Source organism: Rana temporaria, chromosome 10, assembly GCF_905171775.1.
Source record: "Rana temporaria chromosome 10, aRanTem1.1, whole genome shotgun sequence".
NCBI lineage: Eukaryota > Metazoa > Chordata > Amphibia > Anura > Ranidae > Rana > Rana temporaria.
In genome coordinates this window covers 36,574,514-36,601,784 of record NC_053498.1, presented here as the reverse complement: position 1 = coordinate 36,601,784, position 27,271 = coordinate 36,574,514, and the positions used below count along the sequence as shown (strand labels likewise).

Genomic DNA, 27,271 nt, shown 5'->3' with positions numbered 1-27,271 from the left:
CTCCGGCAGACCCGGATTGATCCTTTTCGGGTCAACTTGGGGATGTCCGGTCTGCTGTTAAGGTAAAAGTTCCGTTTGCCTGGACAGTCCGTCGGCATTCCCATTGGCTTACCAGGTCGGTAGCTGATGGTGACGGTGAATAATAGAATTCAGTTCTGGAACAGTCACTTGCTTTGCTCTCTCAATGGCTCCCAAAACCTGTTGCTGATGCTCTTGGGACAGATACGGCACCACCTGGATGCAAATCCCATTTAATCTTTTGACAATTTCTGCCTGTTTGTGCATTTCAATGTTCAAGCCACGGGACATCTCATAATACATGACATAGTGTCGTTGCATCTCTGATTTCTCACTGGCCAACTTGTCACATTCCCATTTTAGACTGTGATATTGTGCCGGATCTACAGTACATGTCAGGGAAGGTAGTCTTACCCGGGTCTCAGAAGCAAGCGAGTTGATTCCAGCAACGTGGGTGCTCACGGGACAAGCAGCAGCAGGTGTAGGTAAATAAGCCAAAGTCAGAGGGCCAATGTCGTTGCCCAGCACCACCTCGGCAGGTAGGTTGTCCATGATACCAACTGTGGTCTTTCCTGACCCGGCTCCCCAGTCTAAGTGCACCCGGGCGGTGGGTATGCGAAATACAGCACCCCCTGCGACCCGGACGGCAACTGTGCGAGTGGACGCGTTCTCTGGCTTTACCAGATGTTTTTGAATCAGAGTGATAGTAGTCCTGGAATCTCTTAGGCCTTGTGCTACTTGTCCATTCACCCGTACCTCCTGACGATGATGCTGACGGTTATCCGGAGAGGCAGCTTGTATTGGGTCTGCCTCATACCAAATTCCCAGACATTCCTCAGGGCCCCCCTCGGTCTCCAGGCAGTGGGCTGCAGAGGGACGTGATGGAGTGACCTCTGTGTTGGGTGTTGTGCGTCTCCAGTTGTTATTTGTAGCTCTCAAAGGGCAATAACGAGCAATATGTCCCGTGTCGCTGCAGTGATGGCACGTCACCCTAGGCGAATCCCGGGGGTAGTTGCTAGGCCCCGGAGGACGTGGTGGGACTGGAGCCCGAAACTCTGGGCGTCGGGTGACGGTTGGAGTACGCGGTTCTACCTTCTGAGCCAGCCGCGTAGTACCCTGGCTTACCTTCCTTGTCTCCGCATACTCATCTGCTAGCCGAGCCGCCTCGTTTAAGTTAGCGGGACGGCGATCTCGTACCCAGTCTTGTATGTCTGCGGCCAGGTCTTGGAAGAAATGTTCCATTAGGAACAGCTGCAATACTTCCTCCCCGGTGTTGGCCTTGCACCCTTGGACCCAAAGGGATGCCACCCTTTGTAACTGGTTGGCCCATTCCATGTGGGAGTCCACAGCCTTCTTCTTGGACTCCCGGAAGCACCGGCGGTAGGCTCCTGGCGTTACGGCATATCGGGTTAGCAGCGCCTTTTTAACTTGCTGATATTGTAAAATATCCTCTGGAGCGAGAGCCCGAAAGGCTTCATTGGCTTTGCCCGACAATTTCCCCGACAAAATAGTGACCCATTGGTCTGGTGGTACCTGGTGTAGTGAGCACTGCCTCTCAAAATCCGCCAAATATCCATCGATTTCCTCCTCACTTTCTACAAAAGCTTTAAATGCAGTGAACGGTATTTTCTTTCCTGTAGCCGCGGGTGGGGGAGTAGGAACTGCATGTGTAATGGGCTGTCTTGCTCTTACCAGTTCTTGTCCCCTCTTAGTTTGTATCTCTTCCCTTGCTTCCCGGAACAGCTGGTTGATTAGTTCCACGGACGTTTCTGGATACAAGGATAATCTCCGCTGTACAATTCCAGTAATTACATCTTCTTCGCTGAACGGTGCAAGGGGCTCAGTTCCTTCCATGGATCCATCCATTTTGTCCAGCTCCAGCAGGTCAGCTATCAGCTCCCTCCGTGGTCTGTTGCTGGCGCTCCTACCACGACTCTCTAATAAATCTTTTAGTGTGGATCTTTTCAGTCTGGCGTACTGCGACTCCATTCAGCACTTGCTCTTTGGATAAAAGGACCATCCCACTGCTGCCAACCAATGTAACGGCTACCCGGGCTAGTGAGAGGGTATCAGCCGTTGGAGAAGTCCTTTTCCCTGGCAAAGTGCGATATGCAAGTAAAACCGGTATCATTCCGTCCCCAAGATCCAGAGAGAGAGAGAGGGTCCCCCATCAAGAACGAGACGATGCTGCGTTTGAAGGGTCAAACAAGACTGTCTTTATTTGCACATTTCACCTCGCTTATATGTGGTTACAAAAACTTACATGAACAATGACACTCTCCGCCCCCCCCCCCTCACACAGGGGGAGCTTCAATACACATGCTTTGAAATAATGACATTTCCTTGATCCACTCACTCTCTAGACCGTTTGGCTACAATCTTATATTTAACATGACTTGATCAGACAATAGAATTCAATTAACCTTTAAAACAATTACACACTCACACATCATCCCCTCGGCATACACCTGACAGGAGGCTGTAACTACACAAAGGAGAGTCCATTAGCTATGCAAAGGGAATATTAGCATTCAGCAGTGGAAAAGTCACTCTACAATTAACCCTTTGAGCTCAGAATAGTTCATAGGTCCGTTACATTAGCCTTTAAAATTAGCACTTTAGATTTCAAACTTCGAGTCCCATAGGCCTCGTACACACGACCGAGAAACTCGACGGGCGAAACACATCGAGAGCCTCGTCGAGTTCCTTCCTAGGCTTATCGAGGAACTCGACAAGCTTGCTTTGCGTACACACAGTCAAGCCAAAATCTCCTCGTTCTCAAACGCGGTGACATACAACACATACAACGGCAGGGGAAGTTCGATTCCACTGGCTAAACTCTTGGGGATGCTTTTGCTAATTTCATGTGTTTGCGTGTTAAATAAAAGTTTGGTAAGAGACATTTGCACTTTTCAGTCTGTTACAGCTTTAAAAATGTGTTATCTCCATTACAAATGCTACTTTTACTCCCGTCTCATACTTTAATCTGAGCAAGCGCGGGTTTCTTAGCATACAGATATCTGAGTTTCTCGTTGAAAACCAGCCCGACCAGAAACTCGACGAGCCAAATCAGACTCCCGTCGAGAAAATAGAGAACTTGCTCTCTTTTTGGCTCGTCGAGTTTCTCGACAGTTTCATCAACGAAAATGTACACACGACCGGTTTCCTCGACCAAAAAATCTCTCCCAGCAAGGTTCTTGCTGGTTTTTGCCGAGAAACCTGTTTGTGTGTATGAGGCCATAGACTTTAACAGGTTTCTAAAGTTCACACAAACTTTTGGTCTGTTTGCAGGTTCTGGTGCAAACCGAACGGGGGGGTGTTTGGTACATCTCTCTTGAGGTGGGAAATTCCCTGGCCTCAGATGATTAACCCAGTACAGGTTATAGCTTCCTGGCAGGATTGCTCAGGTGGGTTCAGGATAGGATCGAAACACCCCTGAGCTCATCCCCAATCCTAAAAAGGATAAGCTTCTACCTACCCATCTGACCACCCTCCAAATTACACAATCTTAGCCCTGTAATGAGGACGATTTCCTAAGTGCCTTTTAACCGCTTGCCAACCGGGTAACACCGATACATGACGGCAGAATGGCACGGCTGCGCAAAGCAACGTACCTGTACGTCACTTTGAATTTTCCAACGTGCGGGTGGGGCGTGCACGTGCACGCCCTCCCCGTGCTCCGTGAGCATGCCCGCGGGTCCCGCGGACTTGCCTGTGATCGTCTCACGGAGAGGCAGAATGGTGAGATGCCTATGTAAACAAGGCATTTTACCGTTCTGACTAGCAACATGACAGAGATCTACTGCTCCCTGTGTCATCGGGAGCAGTGATCTCTGTCATGTTCTAGGTAGCCCACCCTCCCACAGTTAGAACCACTCCCTAGGACACACTTAACCCTTTCATCGCCCCCTAGTGTTTAACCCCTTCCCTGTCTCTGTGTCATTTACACAGTAATCAATGCATTTTTATAGCACTGATCGCTGTATAAATGACAATTTTGTTTGGGTGCAACGTTGCACGGCCACGCAATTGTCAGTTAACCGCTTAAGGACCGCCTCCTGCACATATACGTCAGCAGAATGGCACGGCTGGGCACAAGCACGTACAAGTACGTCCTCTTTAAGTGCCCAGCCGTGACCCGGTCTGAAGCTCCTTGACCGTGGGACCCGCGGACCCGATCACCGCTGGAGTCCTGCGATCGGTCCCTGGGGAAACACAATCAAGGGAAACATAGGGATAGGGAAACACAATCAATGACGTCACACCTACAGCTACACCCGCCTACAGTTAGAAACACAAATGAGGTCACAGTTAACCCCTTCAGCGCCCCCCTTGTGGTTAACTCCCAAACTGCAATTGTCATTTTCACAATAAACAATGCATTTTAAATGCATTTTTTGCTATGAAAATGACAATGGTCCCAAAAATGTGGCAAAATTGTCCAAAGTGTCTGCCATAATGTCGCAGTCACGAAATCACGAAAAAAAATGCTGATCGCCGCCATTAGTAGTAAAATTTTTTTTTTTATAAAAATGCAATAAAACTATCACCTATTTTGTAAACGCTATAAATTTTGCGCAAACCAATCGATAAAAGCTTATTGCGATTTTTTTTTTTTACCAAAAATAGGTAGAATACGTATCGGCCTAAACTGCGGAAAACATTTTTTTTTTTTAGATATTTTTGGGGGATATTTATTATAGCAAAAAGTAAAAAATATTGAATTTTTTTTTCAAAATTGTCGCTCTATTTTTGTTCATAGCGCAAAAAATAAAAACCGCAGAGGTGATCAAATACCACCAAAAGAAAGCTCTATTTGTGGGAAAAAAAGGACGCCAATTTTGTTTGGGAGCCACGTCGCATGACCGCGCAATTGTCAGTTAAAGCGACGCAGTGCCGAATCGCAAAAACTGGCCAGGTCCTTTAGCTGCCTAAAGGTCCGGGTCTTAAGAGGTTAAAGCGGCGCAGTGCGGAATTGCAAAAAGTGCTTTAGTCAGGAAGGAGGTAAATTCTTCGGGTGCTGAAGTGGTTAAGCCTTTAGGTTTTCTGTGCTGCGTCATTTATATTATCTTGAATTTATTCACATCTCATCTGTAATTAACAAGATGATAGATAATCCCAACTACTATTTGTTCTTTTTTTTTTTTATAATTGCGTCTTTTCTTTATTTTTTTCCAATTTACACCACATACATAAAAACAAATAACAATGACATAAAGAAAGAAAAAAAAAAAATTCCTTCATATATGGTGGCAGTGTCCCAAGATCAGGAGATTTTGGGAGGAGATATCCCCGTGGATAAAAAAAACTGACATTAAGACCCATTGAGCAATCCCCATTGCATTTCCTGTTTCATGGGATACCATCATCTATGAAGTTCTATAAAAGAAGTGTCACACCACACCTATTAAATGCAGCGAAGGTATTGATACCTACAGTAGGTGCACGCGATATTGTGTCAATCTCGCTCCCTTTCTCGGCGAGATTGAGCACCTACGAGCCCCATCGCGGGAGCCAGCGCCGAGCTGGCTTGCCGCGATAGAGACAAAGCCGTCATAGAAGCGACGGGAGATCCGACTTGGATTCCCGCCAATTCTACACGTGTGCAGCGTTTGTTATGAATCCTGAGGGGGAAGTCCCCGCCGGATTTTAAATAAAAATCCGGCATGGGTTCCCCCCTCAGGAGCATACCGGGCCCTTAGGTCTGTTATGGGTTGTAAGGAGAGCCCCCCCTACGCCGAAAAAACGGCGTAGGGGGTCCCCCTACAATCCATACCAGACCCGTATCCAAAGCACGCTACCCGGCCGGCTAGGAAAGGAGTGGGGACGAGCGAGCGCCCCCCCTCCTGAGCCATACCAGGCTGCATGCCCTCAACATGGGGGGGTTGGGTGCTCTGGGGCAGGGGGGCACACTGCGGGGCCCCCCCCACCCCAGAGCACCCTGTCCCCATGTTGATGAGGACAAGGCCCCTTCCCGACAACCCTGGCCGTTGGTTGTCGGGGTATGCGGGCGGGAGGCTTATCGGAATCTGGGAGCCCCCTTTAATAAGGGGGCCCCCAGATACCGGCCCCCACCCTAAGTGAATGGATATGGGGTACATCGTACCCCTACCCATTCACCTGGAGGAAAAATGTTAAAGTCAATAAACACAACACAAGAGTTTTTAAAATAATTTATTAGTCTGCTCCGGAGGCCGCCCCCTGTCTTCTTTAGCTCTGTTTACCAGGGGGGGCTTCTTCTTTGACGTCTTCGGGTGGGGGCCGCTCTTCGCCGCCGTCCGGTTCTCTTCCACCGCCGGGGGGGGTCGCTTTTAAAAAGGCCCCCCCTCGGCGGGTTTCCTCCGACTTCTTCGGCGGGGGTGGTGTGCTTCTTCTTCCGCTATCCGGGGGGGTCTTCTTCGGCTATCCGGGGGGTCTTCTTCACTCTCCGGGGGTCTTCTGCTATGTTCGCCGCTCACCGCTGTTGACTCGGCGCACCCCGGTTCTTCCTCCAGCTGTCCGGTGCCTTCTCCTTCAGCGCTGAACGTCTATCTTCTTCTTCCGTGCTGTGACATATTCTTCTTCTTCCGGGCTGTGACGTCATCTTCTTCTCTTCTCTAGATGTTGACACGCCGGCTCTTCTCGCTGAAATGACGGATGCGCGGCTTGCATCGGACCTATATAGGCCTCACAGTCCCATCATGCTCTGTACCTACCCATGTGATACCTACCCACGTGGGTAGGTATCACATGGGTAGGTACCAGAGCATGATGGGATTGTGAGGTCTATATAAATCCGATGCAAGCCGCGCACCCGTCATTGCAGCGAGGAAAGGCGACGTGTCAACATCGGGAGAAGAAGAGAAGTGAAGAACATGACGTCACAGCACGGAAGAAGAACTCACAGCACGGAAGGAGAAGAAGACGTACAGCACGGAAGAAGAAGGCACCGGACAGCGAGAGGAAGAACCGGGGTGCGCCGAGTCAACAGCGGAGAGCGGCGAACATAGAAGGAGACCCCCGGAGAGTTGAGAAGACCCCCCGGATAGCGGAGAAGACCCGTCGGGATAGCGGAAGAAGAAGCCCCCCCGCCGAAGACGCCAGAGGAAACCCGCCGGGGGGTGGGGGCTTTTTTAAAAGCGACCCCCCCCCGGCGGTGGAAGAGAACCAGACGGCGGCCCCCACCCACCCGAAGACGTCAAAGAAGAAGCTCCCCCTGGTAAAAGAGCTAATAAAGAAGACAGGGGGAGCCTCCGGAGCAGAAAAATAAATTATTTTAAAAACCCTTGTGTGGTGTGTTTATTAACTTTGACATTTTTCCTACAGGTGAATGGTTAGGGGTACGATGTACCCCATAACCATTCACTTAGGGTGGGGGGCCGGTATCTGGGGGCCCCCTTATTAAAGGGGGCTCCCAGATTCCGATAAGCCTCCCGCCCGCATACCCCGACAACCAACGGCCAGGGTTGTCGGGAAGGGGCCCTGTCCTCATCAACATGGGGACAGGGTGCTCTGAGGTGGGGGCCGCAGTGCGCCCCCCTGCCCCAGAGTACCCAACCCCCCCATGTTGAGGGCATGCAGCCTGGTACGGCTCAGGAGGGGGGGGCGCTCGCTCGTCCCCACTCCCTTCCTGGCCGGCCGGGTAGCGTGCTTTGGATACGGGTCTGGTATGGATTGTAGGGGGACCCCCCTACGCCGTTTTTTTCGGCGTAGGGGGGGCTCTCCTTACAACCCATAACAGACCTAAGGGCCCGGTATGCTCCTGAGGGGGGAACCCATGCCGGATTTTTATTTAAAATCCGGCGGGGACTTCCCCCTCAGGATTCATAACAAACGCCGCACACGTGTAGAATTGGCGGGAATCCAAGTTGGATCTCCCGTCGCTTCTATGACGCGCTTGCTGGGATGTGCTGTCACTATTCCAGTGAGTGCGAGATGTCGGCGAGATCTCGGCACCATGTCGCCGAGAATCAGCGCGATGCTGTCGTGCTAAAAACACAATATCACAAACACCTACTGTAGATACTGGAAACAACCTAAAGTCCCCAATATAATGGAATGGAAAATCGAGGTAGAGAGGATAATGGAGGCAGAGAGATGGGTACATACGGTCAAGGACCAAGAGGACAAATTTAAGGATGTATGGGCAGGGTGGATTTATTACTCTCCTGAAATAGGGAAGGATTAGTTGGGGGCGGAGAGGCTCGGGGGCGGGTGGAGGGGGAAGGGTGAGACAACTGAGATATTTTTTCTTTTTATTCATTTATTTAATAATTTTTTTTTTTTTTGTGTTTGTCTTAGTTTTTGATTTTTTCTCCCCACCTTGGGGGCACTAGAGGGGGAGGAGATAGGGAGGGGGAGATGTGCCCCCCCCCTCCTCTCTTTTCTTTGTTTTTTTTATTTCCACTTTTTTTTCACAGCACTAATTTGGATCACTAAAGAGGAGGAAACAATTAATTAATTAAGTTAACATAGGAGGATAAGTACAGAGGGCCAAATCTTCAAAGGAGATACGCAGGCGGAACTGCTGTTCAGCCTGCGTATCCCTGTGGCTATCTTTGGAAACGATCCTCAGAAGGATTTTTCCAAAGATAGTCAGAAGATCCGACATCTGTAATAGACTTACACTGTCGGATCTTAGGATGCAGTACCACATCCGCCGCTGGGGGCATTTCGAGTCGAAATGCCGCTTTGCGTATGCAAATGATTACTTAAGCAGATCCACAAAGCTTTTTAGCTTTGTGTTTTCTGCGTAAGTTACGTTTTGCATATGTAAAATTAGGGATGCTTTTACAAGGCCTAAACTGTTTAGACCTTGTAAAAACAAACCTTTTTTTTGATCGCCGCGTTTTTTTTTAAATTTCGAATTTTTTTTCCCGGCGCGTATTTTTTTTTTTACCCGACACAACTTTATTGTCCCGTCGCGATCCACAAAGCCCGACGTAAAGTACGTTCGCGCGATGCACGTCAGGAAAAATGACGTCACACGCATGCGCCAAACTTCCGGCGCGGGAGCGTGCCTTATTTGAATAGGAATCGCCCCCTCGAGCAGACGACCGCCTTGCGACGGAGGCACTTAGGTTACACGGCGTGTAATTTCTAGGTAAGTGCTTTGTGGATCGGGCACTTAGGTAGAAATTTAACGCCTGTGTAACTTAACTGCTGAAAGTTAAGTTAGGCAGCTTTTTTTAAAGATTTGGCCCAGAGGGCTCCCCTTAAGGAGTCATAAGAATGGGAACTGGGTTTTTTTTAAGAGAGGTACAGTCACCAATAAAGGTCACAAAATTATAAAGGAAAAGGAAAAAATACACCCCCATTTTTTTTTTTCTCTCTTCTTTTCTTTTTGCCCCCGACCTCCGCCTTTTGTCCTATTAAGGATTTAGGTGGAGGGGGGTTAAGAGAAGGGGAAGTGGGGTTCTAGGATGCACTACAGTCACAAAACTAAGGACTATTAAGTTCTACACAACACTTTTTTTAGTTTTTTTTTTTTTTTTTTTTTTAGGGTGGTATTGAGTTCCTCCTTTTTGTGCCGTAGGGAGGTCATAAGGTGACGGGATTTAGGGGCTCACGGGGAGGGATGGGAGGGGGGGTTTCTTTTCTTTTCTTCTCTCCTTTCCCCCCCCCTCTTTCTTTCACTCCCTAGTGTCCCTCCCTGCCTTAGGTAGGTGGGGGGCGGGACGGGGGGGATTGGAGGAGAGGGAGGGGGAGGCGAATGGTGCTCATGAGGGGGGGGGGGGAATGTAATGTATGTATGTATCTTTATTTAAATATGTATGGAGATGTCTTGTTATAACACTATTTGTTCTTGATTCTGTGATTTGGATCATGGAGAGAGGCAGGAATACAGGTTGCCACACCCCGAAATGATACGATCTCTCAAGGTTCAGCTTACCTGTCACAGATTTATTCACACACTCCTCTACCATATACTAATAGGTAATAATTGAGCAGGAATGGAGGTTTGTCACTGCCATGATTAGGTTGTGTCAGGTCACATTATTAGATAATTATTGAGCAGGTGCTTTCTCGCTATTCTGGCTGACTGGAGTGAAGAAAACAGGTTGTATAGTTGAAGAGACATGAAGTGGCATCCTGGTATTGTAGGTGAGTACATTTGCTTATGTACTACTCTCTATCCCCCACTCTTAGGCTATATTCACACTGGAACTTCTACATTTAGCTTTTCTTAACAAAGAAAAAGTTATTTGGAAAGTAGGAACAACTTTTTATGCCTTCCCAGATATTTTTTTCTGCATTTAGATGTTCCTGCTTTAAAGTAGATTTAGCATTATTCACATGCATTTAATTGGATCATGCAAACACAGAACTATTTTCTCTGAATACAGCTAAATTGGCTGCATCTAAATGTAGGCAAATACTGTTTGAATGATAACTGTGGATTTATATTTATATATTTATATTATATATATATTTATATTTATATTTAGAAATGTTCCTTTTTTTTTTATTAATGTTACACATTACTTGGTTGACTTTTTGTAAAAAAAAAGAATATATTTATTACAATTATTAATAATATAATTATTCAGTATTATTTTGTCCTTTTGTATCCCCAGACAAATGCTTGATAGCCACTGGTACCTGTCTGGTTAAAGACCCGCTGCTTTAAACTTGTCACACACATTACAAACGAATTGGAATTAATTTACAGTGAATCAATGTTGGAATACATTTTACATAAATAATGGATGAAACATTTATCATTAGATTGTAATCTGTGTGGTAGGTTCATATTATTTAAAAAATATCTAAATATATTTTATATATATATATATATATATATATATATATATATATAAGAAGGCCAGTATGGTGGCCTGAGTTTATGGGAGGAGCCCGGAGGGTATTTAAGCAGCCCACTCACACATGCTCTTTGTCGGTTCAGTGTGCGGTACTACATGTCACTGGGCCGACTCTTCCCAGCTCACCTCATGTCCGTGAGTCTGCGCATTCAATCGCATTCGACATCGAAAGCGCTTTGCGGCTTCTCCCTTCGTGGTCTTCGCCGGCGGTTCCCGCTTACTGTCGCAGGTAGGATTCAAACCTTTTCGTATCTTGTGCAATCTTGCAATTCGTTATGCTTCCTATCCTGCATCCCTTTTGGAAAAAAATCTGCCTCTGAGTTATTGTTGCTTATGTTCCAACATCATTCGGCTCAGGCGTAGTACATTTGTAACTTCCTTCTGCCAAACATACGATTCATTTGTAAATCCATTTGGAGATTGACATGTGTTTGTATGGGTTCTTTGGCAGATTAAGGTGGTAATTGGACTCACATGGTGCCTTGTCTGCACTTGATTAGCCTGGGGGGATGGGTGGTTGGTAGGTGTTCAGTTTCAAAGCAAGGGGTAGCATACACTCTACAACCAATTCGTATCAGATTCGTTCAATACTCCTTACTATCAATTCGTATCGGATTCATTTGATGCATTTTACAACCGTTTTGTATCAGATACATTGCATACTTTCTACCGTTGTCATTCATTGTTTCCCCCATGTCGTATGTTTTAGTTCCCGCAGCGGAACTTACGAATTGCTTGTACACGGTTCTTCTCTCTCATTTATTTACCAAAGTTATTGCCTGTGTGTCATGCATGGCACCACACCACACTCTTGGGATGTGTTGCACATCCACTCCAGTCCAAAGCAAACCCAGTCGCATGTTCACTGCCCAGGGTAGGATTCGTTAGCTTGTTTGTCATGTCAAATTCGTGGCCACTCATGGTGTCACCTGTACCATATGTTTGGTTCCCGCTGTGGAGCTTACAAAGCATTGATACGCACTTCTCGTGTTCTATTTTCTACACCAAACCTCGTTGTTTTGCCCCATGCACGGCATCACGCTACACGTTCCCGACATGTTTCACTCCAGCCACAGTCCGCCGCAAACTCACTCGCATGGCCCACTGTCGCAAGTAAGATTTGTTATTACATTCTTTATGTCTTATTAATTTGCTACCATTCGTTGTCTCCCATATCATTCATTAGTGGCCCCTGTGGAACCTACGATTCAAACAGGCGTTGTCCTTCTACCTTATACTACAAACAAACCAGGTGTTTCTATACTTTCTCAGTAACCCAATTCTTATTGATTGAGACCTTGCAACCATGCAAATCATCTCAGCAGTCTGATACTCTTGTTGAGACCCTTGCAACACATGACTCTTACAAAATGCAAAAAAAAAAACGCAAAAAGGAAAAAAAATATATAAAACGCAAAAAAAAAGAAACAATTGCCACCACGTAATCTCAGCCCAGCAACCTGACACCTGTTGAGACCGTTGCAACGACGCAAAAATATATATATATATAAACGCAAAGAAACGCAAAAGAAAAAAAACGCAAAAAAAAGAAATATAAAGTGCAAAAAAAAAAAAAAAATTTGCCACCTCACAATCTCGGCCCAGCAACCTCTTACAAACGCAAAAAAAAATAAAAAAAAAGACATATAAAAAAAATATAAAAACGCAAAAAAAAAAAAAACGCAAAAAGAAATATAAAAGTGCAGAAAAAAAGAAATTGCCACCACACAATCTCGGCCTAGCAACCTGACGCCTGTTGAGACCATTGCAACCATGCAAAATCGTCTCAGCAGCCTGACACCCTTGTTGAGACCCTTGCAGACGCAATACCGTCTCAGCAGCCTCACACTCATCAAGACCCTTGCAACCACACAATACCGTCTCAGCAGCCTCACACTCATCAAGACCCTTGCAACCACACAATACCGTCTCAGCAGCCTCACACCATTGTTGAGACCCATACAAACGCAATACCGTCTCAGCAGCCCTACACTCATCAAGACCCTTTCAACCACGCAATACCATCTCAGCAGCCTCACACCATTGTTGAGACCCTCGCAAACGCAATACCGTCTCAGCAGCCCCACACTCATCAAGACCCTTGCAACCACGCAATACCGTCTACGCAGCCTCACACCATTGTTGAGACCCTCGCAAACGCAATACCGTCTCAGCAGCCCCACACTCATCAAGGCCCTTGCAACCACGGAATACCGTCTCAGCAGCCTCACACCATAGTTCAGACCTTTGCAAATGCAATACCGTCTCAGCAGCCCCACACTCATCAAGACTCTTGCAACCACGCAATACCGTCTCAGCAGCCTCACACCATTGTTGAGTCCCTTGCAAACACAATACCGTCTCAGCAGCTCCACACTCATCGAGACACTTGCAACCACGCAATACCGTCTTGAGCAACCGCCCACTTGTCAAAGACCTTTGTGACCATGCAGTCTCGCCCCAGCAACCTGGCATTCATTGAGATGTACACTGCTGTTGGTAAACAGACGTTTAGGAACAGTTGGGTGTTTTTCAGACGCCCCTGATTTCTTCTCTGTTATCTTATCAGTACATGTACACAGGATCATTTATAGTCGTTTCTAGGCAGTTGAGTTTAGAAACATTCACGGAAAAAGAAATAAATAAATAAAATGGGTTCAGACGGATGTTCAGAGGCATTCGAAACGCCAATGCCTGTAAGAGCTTGCAAACACTGCCAGATGCGGTAACTCATGTTTACCAGCGTTTCATTCACAGTCATTTTCATAAAAAAATAAAAATAAAGGGGAAAATTGGCTCAGCAACTTGACACTCATTTGAGACCCTTGCTAAATGTAATATCATCTCAGCTACCTCACACCCGTCTAGACCTTTGCAACCACACAATCTCATCTCAGCAACCTGACACCCGTTCAGACCTTTGCAGCCATACAAAGTCGTCTTAGCAACCTGACACTAATTTGAGACCATTGCAAATGCAATATCGTCTCAGCAACCTGACACCCATTCAGACCCTTGCAGCCATACAAAGTTGTCTCAGCGGCCGACACTCATTTGAGACCATTGCAAAACGCAACATCGTCTCAGCAACCCCTCACTTGTTGAGACCCGTGCAACCACACAATGCCATCTCAAAACAAACCTCATTATAATCGAGACCTTTGCAACCACGCAATATCGTCTCAGCAAACCAGACTGAGACCCTTGCAACCACGCAATGCCTCAAAACAAACCTTCATACTAAAGGTCCCTGCAACCACACAATATTGTCCCAGCAACCTGACACTCACTGACACCCTTGCAAAACCGCACAATATTGTCTGCAGTAGTATAAAACACTTTGCGGCACGCACCTACGTGCAAACCCGAATACAAACTAAACTTGCAAACACACCTCAGTGACAAACAATCAGCCACACAAACACACAGTGGCACCCAGTTGGCCATTCATCTTCAGTGGCACGTGGGCCACTCATCTTTTCTCTGTGTTTTTTCCCTGCGGTTAGTTCAGGTTTTCATCCAGCACTAGCGAGTGCACGTTGGCCTGCGAGTGCACGTTGGCCTGCGAGTGCACGTTGGCCTGCGAGTGCATGTATATCGTCTTGTTGAGCACCTGTGTATTGTCTTGATTTTCTCACACCAACGCAAGATCCAGTCCAAGTTCTCAAACTAGACCAAGCATCAGTAGCAGACTTGGCTATGTGGGACAACTTCACCACCTGATAGAACAGCATTTCAATCTTCATCCCGGCAGTGTCAGCCGAGCCACCAAAGGCTTTTGCAGCCATTTTTAGGCCACCACTGGTTCTCCAAACCTTGGCCCCCAGAAATTCTCTTAAATTTTTGCTTCACCCAGTCTTCATCACGCCTCGTGCTGCACCCCATCGTGGCAGCTGCCCAGGTCTGGGACCACACTTGAACAGGACAGACACTGTTCTTCACCACAGACAATCAGGCCACAGCCGACATCATCAATTAAGGTAGATCTAAGTCACTCCCCATCACTTCCTGTGCAGGCTCGCGTAGCTGTCACTCCGTCACCAGTTAATATCTTATGTAGACCTTTTCCAGGCAAATACAAAAAGCAGCTGATGCACTTTCCTATTCCAACCTTGGAATGGATGTTTTTCCAGCTAGAGCCTGGAGCCGACCCAACAACTATCCCTGTCCCACCATGGACATTGCTGACGATGGACTGAAGTCGCATCTCACCAACGCAACGCAATCCAACTTATTAACCACTCCTTGGCACGCAAAACACTGAAGGCATATCGCACTGCTCGGAACACTAATCGCACATTTTTGGCCCCTGCCCCTTGAGCAGCAATAGGCAACGTTGGACACATCCTAGCCTTCATATCGTATTGCCACATGCAGCTGACCATTTCTCACAATACTATCACGCCATATCTAGATGGCATCCAGCATTTCCTGTCCCTGCAGGACCCCAGTCAGTATTCTCGGGCATACAGAAGCACCAACCTGTAGTCAGTGGCAAGCACCTACCTTTCAAGAGCCCCCTCTTAGGGACATGTCTAAAATCCTTACTCGTTCCCTGTTTAGGGCTTTGCCCAGACTAGTCACCCAAACAGCCTTCTACCAGGCCTTCTACGGTTCCCTACAACCTAGTGAATTTAGTCAGCGGCTCCGGCAGTCAGACACTGCTCCGACGCCACCCGACTCGCTTTCGAACCACTACACTCACAGGGCCAGATTCATGTACAATGGTGCAGATTTGCACCGGCGTGGCGCATCATTTTTAGACTATACCGGTCCAGCGTGGAGCGGCAGTTAGGTAATTCAAGAAACTTTTTTTGTCTACGATGCCCCAGCGGGGCGGATTTTAGACGGCGTAAGGCGGGGTAAGGCCAAATGGGAGTCACCCTATGCTAATTAAGTGCCGACCGTGGTGCAGGGGTCACGCCGGGGCGCATCTTAGACCGCACATGCTCAGTGACATCCAGGGGTAAATGCCCCAATCTGCACATGCTCAGAACTGCGCCCTGGCGTGACCCCTGAGCTACGCCGGCCCACTACCAACGCCCAGTCCATAAATCAGCCCAGACTTCCGCCCTGCAGGTGCAAATGTACTGAAGCTTTTTTTTTCCAAGCTAGGTCGTTTGCATTGTGGTGGGGCAGTTATGGCTGATGAGGAATCCTCAGGTGGGCGGATGACCAATTTCAGCCCAGAGGAGAGGGCTGTAATTATTGAGGGCCTCTCCCAACATGGGGACCGCCTCTATGGGCCACAGAGTGGCTGCCCCTGTCATGTTGGCACACAGATGTGAGTGATAGATAGGGGGCGCTAGTGACACAAAAAATTATTTTTTTCTTTATAGTGGTAGCAATTACAAATATATGTGATACAAATTAAAAAATAAACAACAACTAAATGATCTAAGCTAGTTAGCAAAGACACAATTGATTCAGTAATTGAAAAATTAAGATTCACAAGGGAACCTCTTGATTGAAAAGAGATGTGCTCCCAACACCTTATGACAAGAATTAATTCTTATGTGATAATAATGTCCATATATATAGTGGGAGTGAGCCACTTAAATAACAATAAAGTGAATCTTGCAGTGGACCAGAAGAAACAACGTGCAATCCTCTCATAAACTGCAGTGCTTAGAAATCCTTCCACCAATTCCGCAGAAACGACACCCAAAAGTGAATAAATATATGCGCTTACCACAGCGCTTTGACTCCTTTAATTAAAAAGAAAGTCAAACACGCTTGTGCAGTTCTGAATGTCTGCAAACATATAATGCGTTCTCCAGTAGTTGACACAGGCAAATCTTCTCCCAATATTCTCAGAAATGAAATGAAAAACAGAAAAACTCCATAGTGCAACCGGTTTTTAATATAAAATGATAAAACAAAACATGGGCCAAGTGGCCACTTACATTAAAAGGTGCCCATCCCGGCACTGGGTCTGCGGGCCTTTAAATGAGGAGGTGGAACCTCAATTTGCATGCGGTGTGTGTCCCCTCTTGCCTCGCCAGCTCACAGAAGTCGGATGATGGGAATAGATAAAAAACGTGACCAGGCTACGCCGCCGACGATCGTTTCGTGTAAACGTCTTCAGGGGGGCGTGCCTGGTCACTGGGGTCACGTTAATTTATTTGGAGGCGAGCGGAATAACTCCGCTTGATTGACATGCTAACCGGCCAATGACAGCTCGGCTGCAGTTTGGAAGAGACCCGGAAGTGGCCAGCAATAATGGACAGATGCTGGAGCCAATAACATTGCAGCATCTAAGCACGGTGGGCCGGAAGTGCTTCGCTTGATTGACAAGCTGTCTGGCCAATAGCAACTCAGTTGCGGTCTAAAAGAGACCCGGATGTGGCTGAAACTAATGGGCAGATGCTAGAGCCAATTATAGCACAGCAACAGAACATTGTGGGCCGGAGGGAGAAAAAGAATGATGGACACAAAAATTCACCAATCACGGCACAGTCCCAGTACTGGCTTCGGCACTTACATATGAGAATAAATTAATTGTAACATCACCCTCTATTCTTCAGCAATTGAGTTAGTAATAATGACTATATTTATTTCTCCATCTCTGTCTAGGAAGGGGATATAGTTTGAATATAAGGATTAAATTAAAAAGTTTAAAAAAATTTTATAATGGGATATAATGGATAATGTAAAACTGTCTTCTCAAAAAACGCCACAAAATGGCACCCTATATTTATTTAGAAGAGAGTATCTATTCAATGGGAAATTAATGTTTATTCAATATGAAAAAGAGAACAAATAATTCCTCAGATGTTTTAACATCAGAGGGAAGATATTTAGATCTAGAATGATTAATTCAATCCCCTAAGGAAAGAAAATAAAAATAAAAATATATATATGTGGTATTACTCACATAACTATATTAGATGAATATACAAATATATTCAGCAACCCCACCCAAAAACTAAAAATGTCTGTCGATTGACTCATAAAGGAAATATGGTAAATCTGGACAGATGATATTACAAAACAAAAAAGTATATGTGAAAGAGATGGACATTTTTGCACTGTACATATATCAGAAAAAAGGGGGGGGGGGATACACAAAGCTCAGTCATTGGATAAGAAGCAGTTAAGATCAAGTTCGATGTTAAGGCCCAAAGGCTGCATGCTTCTGAGCTTGTGTATCCACATGGTCTCATTCTGAGAGATGGCTCTTCTCATATGAGTACCCCGCCAGTGGTTCGATACCTTGTCAATTCCATAGAACTGGCAAAGAGATGGATCACTTTGGTGATATTTTTCAAAATGTCTCGAAACACTGTGGTTCGGGAATTTCTTTTTGATATTTGCCAAATGTTCATTTATCCTCACTCTTAGTTTACGAGTGGTACGGCCTACGTACTGGAGCGAACAAGGGCACTCCAGGACGTAGGTAACATGATCAGAATTGCAAGTGATCAGTGGTTTGATTTTGAACTTATCTTTGGTTACATTGGACTGGAAATGTGTTCGTTTTTTTGTGGCTCCAGGTTTTCTTGTAATCTGGCAAGCATTGCAACGTGTGCAATGATGGAAACCAGAGCCATCTAGGAAGGTACTCAATTTTTTGGGGGGATCTGGTACATTTTTGGCTATCCGATTTCTAAGCCCCGGAGCTCTTCTATATATGAATTTTGGTTTTGATGTGATTGATGTCACCAAATCGGGATCTTTTAAAAGTAATGGCCAATGCCTCTTAAATATGGTCTCCACCTGACGATATTGTCGATGAAATCCTGAGATGAAAGGAACTTGGCTCTCAAATAATTTTTTTGGTTTGGTGGTAAGTAAAGATTCTCTTTCCATTGCAGACACTTGGGTCAATACTTTATTTAGATTTCCTTCAGAATAGCCTTTTTCCAAAAATGTGTTTGTCAATACTTTAGCTTGTGCTTCAAAATCTCTTTGTGTAGCACAATTGCGTCTTAGGCGCATGTATTGGCCTTTTGGAATGGCTCCTACCCACTGGGGGTGGTGGCAACTAGTAGTTGGCACGAAGCCATTTCTATCAGTTGCTTTGAAGTATGTTTTTGTTTCAAATAAAGTTGCATTTTTTGTGATGGTAAGATCTAGATAGTTCACTGTCTCCATACTTATTTCGGCTGTAAATTTGAGGCTATACTTGTTAGTATTCATCTGGGCAAGAAAAACTTTTAAACTACTTTCTGAACCTTCCCAAAAGAGGATCACATCGTCTATATATCTCCGGTAGAAATACAGAGACTGGTTACGGTTGGAAAAAATACTTTCGTGTTCCCATTTATTGAGAACTACATTGGCTACACTGGGAGCATATCTAGCTCCCATAGCCACTCCGCTGGATTGGTTGTAGTACTGTTGGTTCGCCCAGAAGAAATTGTTAGTCATAGCCAACTTGAGACCCTTCACCAAAAATTTAATCTGTGCCCTTTTCAGAATAGATTGTTTGGTCAGTGCCCATTTTATTGCTTGTAGTGCATCTGAATGCGTAATGTTCGTATATAACGATTCGATGTCTACTGTCACTAGAATGGTGTGTTCTGTGGCCGAAAGGTTTTTAAGTGCAATTATAAGGTCCTTGCTGTCTTTTAGGTAGGAAGGACTTAATGGGACCAATGATTTAAAGAAACTATCTAAATATTCTCCCAACCGGGAAAAGAGCGATTCTATGCCGCTAATTATTGGCCTGCCGGGAGGATGTTCTCTGTCTTTGTGCACTTTAGGCAAAATATACATGACAGGAACTTTAGGTGCATGGATAATCAGATATGCAGCTTCTTTCTGATTGAGAATTTTACGAGCCACTCCTTCTTCAATCCACTCAGAAAGCAGATCTTTTAATTTCAAAGTAGGATTCCCATACAAAGGTTGATACGTTGATGTATCCCTCAGTAGTCTTTCCATTTCCGAATAATACATTTCTTTATTCAAGATCACTAAGCCTCCACCTTTGTCGGCGGGGCGTATCACAATTTGTTTATTTTCTTCCAATAGTTTGATCCCTTCCCAAATTTTATTATTAGATGCGTGTTGGGACACTTTAAGTTCTCGTACATCTTCTTGAACCATAGTTTTGAAAGCCTCAATCTGATGGTTCATACCTTTTTTAGGATTGAACGTGGAATTATTTTTGAGTCCGCTATGTTGATAGACAAGGTCCTCTTTAATACCCTCATTCATAGTACTCTTCCCTGCAAAATATTTTTTTATGTTTAATTTGCGAATGTATTTTTCCACATCGACAAAAATTTCAAACTTATCGATGTTTTTTTCGGGTGCAAATTTAAGTCCTTGTTGTAGTACTTCTAGTTCAGGTTCCGAAAATTCTACCCCTGCTAGATTGAAGATACCATCATTTAGTCCACTCTTTTTCTTTTTCGTTCTGCCTCGTCCTCTTCTACCTCTTTTTCTTTTTGATATTGAGGAGACTTGGGAGGGATGCGATAGGGCTCTTTCCATCCCCTCCATTCCCCCTGGTATTGATTTTGATAGGGGGCCGGTCTCCCTCTGAAATTTCCTCGAGACCCACCCCTGGGTGGTCTGGGAGGGTAGGAATATCTATTTTGATCATAATAGCCATTATCTGTCTGACGAGGATCAGGAGCAGGATATCTATGATAGGCATCCATAGGATACGGTTGCGGATAAGGTTGTGGATAGGGGTAGTAAGGAGGAGCCGAAGCTTTTGAAGGGTTCGCCTGGGATCTAACAACAGATTTAATAGGCTTATTAGGAGTGTTAGATCTAGCAGGGACCTTTTTCCGCACTGTGGGTGGCGGTATGGTTCCTGGTCCTTTGGCTGGAGATGATTCCGGTGATTCAGCCAAGTTTGGTGTAACCTGCCATTTATATACTTTATCTTCTTCATAATCCCTTATATCTCTTTGGTATTTTTTGAGTTTTTTATTTTTTATTTCACCATCATATTTATTTAGGTGCACTTGTAGGAGCTTGGTTTTTTCTGTATACTCGCTATGGACTTTGAATGGCTCCATTCTTTCTTTAAGTTCGGCGATTTTAGCATCTAATAATTTATTTTTTGCCTTTCGTCGTTTCACCATTAGCTGCATCAGCTTTTGTTCACAGGCGTTAAAAAACTGGAACCATTCATCCAACAACTGTAAATCCTCGATCCCATCATTGGGACCGACATCCCATCTGAGTCTCCTGGGTGTGAGATTTTTTCCTATGTACATTTCGAAGGACGCAATGTCCCACCATAATCTGATTTGCTTTTCCATATCACTTTGTAATTGCTTAAGGCCTAATTCTAAGTCTATATTAGGACTCGGGGCCTGTTGGAAGATCTCCTCAAGGTTAACGTGTCTATCTCGCATGAAATTGAACACGTCCATGGCAGCGTGGAAAATAGATTTAGTAAAGAGAAAATAGTAGATGACTCAATTACTAAGACAAAATGTTTGAGAGTTGATTTTCGCGCCAATATAGTATAAGTGGAACATAAAAACTTATTAGATAGAATATAAAAAAATATATATATAAATAAATATATGTTAAAGAAGCTGCTCCCCTAGAAATATATGAGAGCGATCTCTCATTATATTTAGTGAATGAGTGATAGATAGGGGGCGCTAGTGACACAAAAAATTATTTTTTTCTTTATAGTGGTAGCAATTACAAATATATGTGATACAAATTAAAAAATAAACAACAACTAAATGATCTAAGCTAGTTAGCAAAGACACAATTGATTCAGTAATTGAAAAATTAAGATTCACAAGGGAACCTCTTGATTGAAAAGAGATGTGCTCCCAACACCTTATGACAAGAATTAATTCTTATGTGATAATAATGTCCATATATATAGTGGGAGTGAGCCACTTAAATAACAATAAAGTGAATCTTGCAGTGGACCAGAAGAAACAACGTGCAATCCTCTCATAAACTGCAGTGCTTAGAAATCCTTCCACCAATTCCGCAGAAACGACACCCAAAAGTGAATAAATATATGCGCTTACCACAGCGCTTTGACTCCTTTAATTAAAAAGAAAGTCAAACACGCTTGTGCAGTTCTGAATGTCTGCAAACATATAATGCGTTCTCCAGTAGTTGACACAGGCAAATCTTCTCCCAATATTCTCAGAAATGAAATGAAAAACAGAAAAACTCCATAGTGCAACCGGTTTTTAATATAAAATGATAAAACAAAACATGGGCCAAGTGGCCACTTACATTAAAAGGTGCCCATCCCGGCACTGGGTCTGCGGGCCTTTAAATGAGGAGGTGGAACCTCAATTTGCATGCGGTGTGTGTCCCCTCTTGCCTCGCCAGCTCACAGAAGTCGGATGATGGGAATAGATAAAAAACGTGACCAGGCTACGCCGCCGACGATCGTTTCGTGTAAACGTCTTCAGGGGGGCGTGCCTGGTCACTGGGGTCACGTTAATTTATTTGGAGGCGAGCGGAATAACTCCGCTTGATTGACATGCTAACCGGCCAATGACAGCTCGGCTGCAGTTTGGAAGAGACCCGGAAGTGGCCAGCAATAATGGACAGATGCTGGAGCCAATAACATTGCAGCATCTAAGCACGGTGGGCCGGAAGTGCTTCGCTTGATTGACAAGCTGTCTGGCCAATAGCAACTCAGTTGCGGTCTAAAAGAGACCCGGATGTGGCCGAAACTAATGGGCAGATGCTAGAGCCAATTATAGCACAGCAACAGAACATTGTGGGCCGGAGGGAGAAAAAGAATGATGGACACAAAAATTCACCAATCACGGCACAGTCCCAGTACTGGCTTCGGCACTTACATATGAGAATAAATTAATTGTAACATCACCCTCTATTCTTCAGCAATTGAGTTAGTAATAATGACTATATTTATTTCTCCATCTCTGTCTAGGAAGGGGATATAGTTTGAATATAAGGATTAAATTAAAAAGTTTAAAAAATTTTTATAATGGGATATAATGGATAATGTAAAACTGTCTTCTCAAAAAACGCCACAAAATGGCACCCTATATTTATTTAGAAGAGAGTATCTATTCAATGGGAAATTAATGTTTATTCAATATGAAAAAGAGAACAAATAATTCCTCAGATGTTTTAACATCAGAGGGAAGATATTTAGATCTAGAATGATTAATTCAATCCCCTAAGGAAAGAAAATAAAAATAAAAATATATATATGTGGTATTACTCACATAACTATATTAGATGAATATACAAATATATTCAGCAACCCCACCCAAAAACTAAAAATGTCTGTCGATTGACTCATAAAGGAAATATGGTAAATCTGGACAGATGATATTACAAAACAAAAAAGTATATGTGAAAGAGATGGACATTTTTGCACTGTACATATATCAGAAAAAAGGGGGGGGGGATACACAAAGCTCAGTCATTGGATAAGAAGCAGTTAAGATCAAGTTCGATGTTAAGGCCCAAAGGCTGCATGCTTCTGAGCTTGTGTATCCACATGGTCTCATTCTGAGAGATGGCTCTTCTCATATGAGTACCCCGCCAGTGGTTCGATACCTTGTCAATTCCATAGAACTGGCAAAGAGATGGATCACTTTGGTGATATTTTTCAAAATGTCTCGAAACACTGTGGTTCGGGAATTTCTTTTTGATATTTGCCAAATGTTCATTTATCCTCACTCTTAGTTTACGAGTGGTACGGCCTACGTACTGGAGCGAACAAGGGCACTCCAGGACGTAGGTAACATGATCAGAATTGCAAGTGATCAGTGGTTTGATTTTGAACTTATCTTTGGTTACATTGGACTGGAAATGTGTTCGTTTTTTTGTGGCTCCAGGTTTTCTTGTAATCTGGCAAGCATTGCAACGTGTGCAATGATGGAAACCAGAGCCATCTAGGAAGGTACTCAATTTTTTGGGGGGATCTGGTACATTTTTGGCTATCCGATTTCTAAGCCCCGGAGCTCTTCTATATATGAATTTTGGTTTTGATGTGATTGATGTCACCAAATCGGGATCTTTTAAAAGTAATGGCCAATGCCTCTTAAATATGGTCTCCACCTGACGATATTGTCGATGAAATCCTGAGATGAAAGGAACTTGGCTCTCAAATAATTTTTTTGGTTTGGTGGTAAGTAAAGATTCTCTTTCCATTGCAGACACTTGGGTCAATACTTTATTTAGATTTCCTTCAGAATAGCCTTTTTCCAAAAATTTGTTTGTCAATACTTTAGCTTGTGCTTCAAAATCTCTTTGTGTAGCACAATTGCGTCTTAGGCGCATGTATTGGCCTTTTGGAATGGCTCCTACCCACTGGGGGTGGTGGCAACTAGTAGTTGGCACGAAGCCATTTCTATCAGTTGCTTTGAAGTATGTTTTTGTTTCAAATAAAGTTGCATTTTTTGTGATGGTAAGATCTAGATAGTTCACTGTCTCCATACTTATTTCGGCTGTAAATTTGAGGCTATACTTGTTAGTATTCATCTGGGCAAGAAAAACTTTTAAACTACTTTCTGAACCTTCCCAAAAGAGGATCACATCGTCTATATATCTCCGGTAGAAATACAGAGACTGGTTACGGTTGGAAAAAATACTTTCGTGTTCCCATTTATTGAGAACTACATTGGCTACATTGGCTACTACTAGTTGCCACCACCCCCAGTGGGTAGGAGCCATTCCAAAAGGCCAATACATGCGCCTAAGACGCAATTGTGCTACACAAAGAGATTTTGAAGCACAAGCTAAAGTATTGACAAACAAATTTTTGGAAAAAGGCTATTCTGAAGGAAATCTAAATAAAGTATTGACCCAAGTGTCTGCAATGGAAAGAGAATCTTTACTTACCACCAAACCAAAAAAATTATTTGAGAGCCAAGTTCCTTTCATCTCAGGATTTCATCGACAATATCGTCAGGTGGAGACCATATTTAAGAGGCATTGGCCATTACTTTTAAAAGATACCGATTTGGTGACATCAATCACATCAAAACCAAAATTCATATATAGAAGAGCTCCGGGGCTTAGAAATCGGATAGCCAAAAATGTACCAGATCCCCCCAAAAAATTGAGTACCTTCCTAGATGGCTCTGGTTTCCATCATTGCACACGTTGCAATGCTTGCCAGATTACAAGAAAACCTGGAGCCACAAAAAAACGAACACATTTCCAGTCCAATGTAACCAAAGATAAGTTCAAAATCAAACCACTGATCACTTGCAATTCTGATCATGTTACCTACGTCCTGGAGTGCCCTTGTTCGCTCCAGTACGTAGGCCGTACCACTCGTAAACTAAGAGTGAGGATAAATGAACATTTGGCAAATATCAAAAAGAAATTCCCGAACCACAGTGTTTCGAGACATTTTGAAAAATATCACCAAAGTGATCCATCTCTTTGCCAGTTCTATGGAATTGACAAGGTATCGAACCACTGGCGGGGTACTCATATGAGAAGAGCCATCTCTCAGAATGAGACCATGTGGATACACAAGCTCAGAAGCATGCAGCCTTTGGGCCTTAACATCGAACTTGATCTTAACTGCTTCTTATCCAATGACTGAGCTTTGTGTATCCCCCCCCCCTTTTTTCTGATATATGTACAGTGCAAAAATGTCCATCTCTTTCACATATACTTTTTTGTTTTGTAATATCATCTGTCCAGATTTACCATATTTCCTTTATGAGTCAATCGACAGACATTTTTAGTTTTTGGGTGGGGTTGCTGAATATATTTGTATATTCATCTAATATAGTTATGTGAGTAATACCACATATATATATATTTTTATTTTTATTTTCTTTCCTTAGGGGATTGAATTAATCATTCTAGATCTAAATATCTTCCCTCTGATGTTAAAACATCTGAGGAATTATTTGTTCTCTTTTTCATATTGAATAAACATTAATTTCCCATTGAATAGATACTCTCTTCTAAATAAATATAGGGTGCCATTTTGTGGCGTTTTTTGAGAAGACAGTTTTACATTATCCATTATATCCCATTATAAAAATTTTTTAAACTTTTTAATTTAATCCTTATATTCAAACTATATCCCCTTCCTAGACAGAGATGGAGAAATAAATATAGTCATTATTACTAACTCAATTGCTGAAGAATAGAGGGTGATGTTACAATTAATTTATTCTCATATGTAAGTGCCGAAGCCAGTACTGGGACTGTGCCGTGATTGGTGAATTTTTGTGTCCATCATTCTTTTTCTCCCTCCGGCCCACAATGTTCTGTTGCTGTGCTATAATTGGCTCTAGCATCTGCCCATTAGTTTCGGCCACATCCGGGTCTCTTTTAGACCGCAACTGAGTTGCTATTGGCCAGACAGCTTGTCAATCAAGTGAAGCACTTCCGGCCCACCGTGCTTAGATGCTGCAATGTTATTGGCTCCAGCATCTGTCCATTATTGCTGGCCACTTCCGGGTCTCTTCCAAACTGCAGCCGAGCTGTCATTGGCCGGTTAGCATGTCAATCAAGCGGAGTTATTCCGCTCGCCTCCAAATAAATTAACGTGACCCCAGTGACCAGGCACGCCCCCCTGAAGACGTTTACACGAAACGATCGTCGGCGGCGTAGCCTGGTCACGTTTTTTATCTATTCCCATCATCCGACTTCTGTGAGCTGGCGAGGCAAGAGGGGACACACACCGCATGCAAATTGAGGTTCCACCTCCTCATTTAAAGGCCCGCAGACCCAGTGCCGGGATGGGCACCTTTTAATGTAAGTGGCCACTTGGCCCATGTTTTGTTTTATCATTTTATATTAAAAACCGGTTGCACTATGGAGTTTTTCTGTTTTTCATTTCATTTCTGAGAATATTGGGAGAAGATTTGCCTGTGTCAACTACTGGAGAACGCATTATATGTTTGCAGACATTCAGAACTGCACAAGCGTGTTTGACTTTCTTTTTAATTAAAGGAGTCAAAGCGCTGTGGTAAGCGCATATATTTATTCACTTTTGGGTGTCGTTTCTGCGGAATTGGTGGAAGGATTTCTAAGCACTGCAGTTTATGAGAGGATTGCACGTTGTTTCTTCTGGTCCACTGCAAGATTCACTTTATTGTTATTTAAGTGGCTCACTCCCACTATATATATGGACATTATTATCACATAAGAATTAATTCTTGTCATAAGGTGTTGGGAGCACATCTCTTTTCAATCAAGAGGTTCCCTTGTGAATCTTAATTTTTCAATTACTGAATCAATTGTGTCTTTGCTAACTAGCTTAGATCATTTAGTTGTTGTTTATTTTTTAATTTGTATCACATATATTTGTAATTGCTACCACTATAAAGAAAAAAATAATTTTTTGTGTCACTAGCGCCCCCTATCTATCACTCATTCACTAAATATAATGAGAGATCGCTCTCATATATTTCTAGGGGAGCAGCTTCTTTAACATATATTTATTTATATATATATTTTTTTATATTCTATCTAATAAGTTTTTATGTTCCACTTATACTATATTGGCGCGAAAATCAACTCTCAAACATTTTGTCTTAGTAATTGAG

At 43.9% G+C, this 27,271-nt stretch overlaps 1 protein-coding gene across 1 annotated transcript in view; it reads left to right on the top strand.

The window, feature by feature from the left end:
• The first annotated feature begins 9,820 nt into the window (after nt 1-9,820).
• The window catches only part of LOC120916524 (galactoside alpha-(1,2)-fucosyltransferase 2-like), a 145,467-nt gene continuing 128,016 nt past the window's right edge, over nt 9,821-27,271 (top strand). Inside the window, exon 1 of the mRNA XM_040327543.1 lies at nt 9,821-10,101. The gene's annotated coding sequence lies outside the window, so the exon portion shown is untranslated. The remainder of the gene's footprint in view (nt 10,102-27,271) is intronic.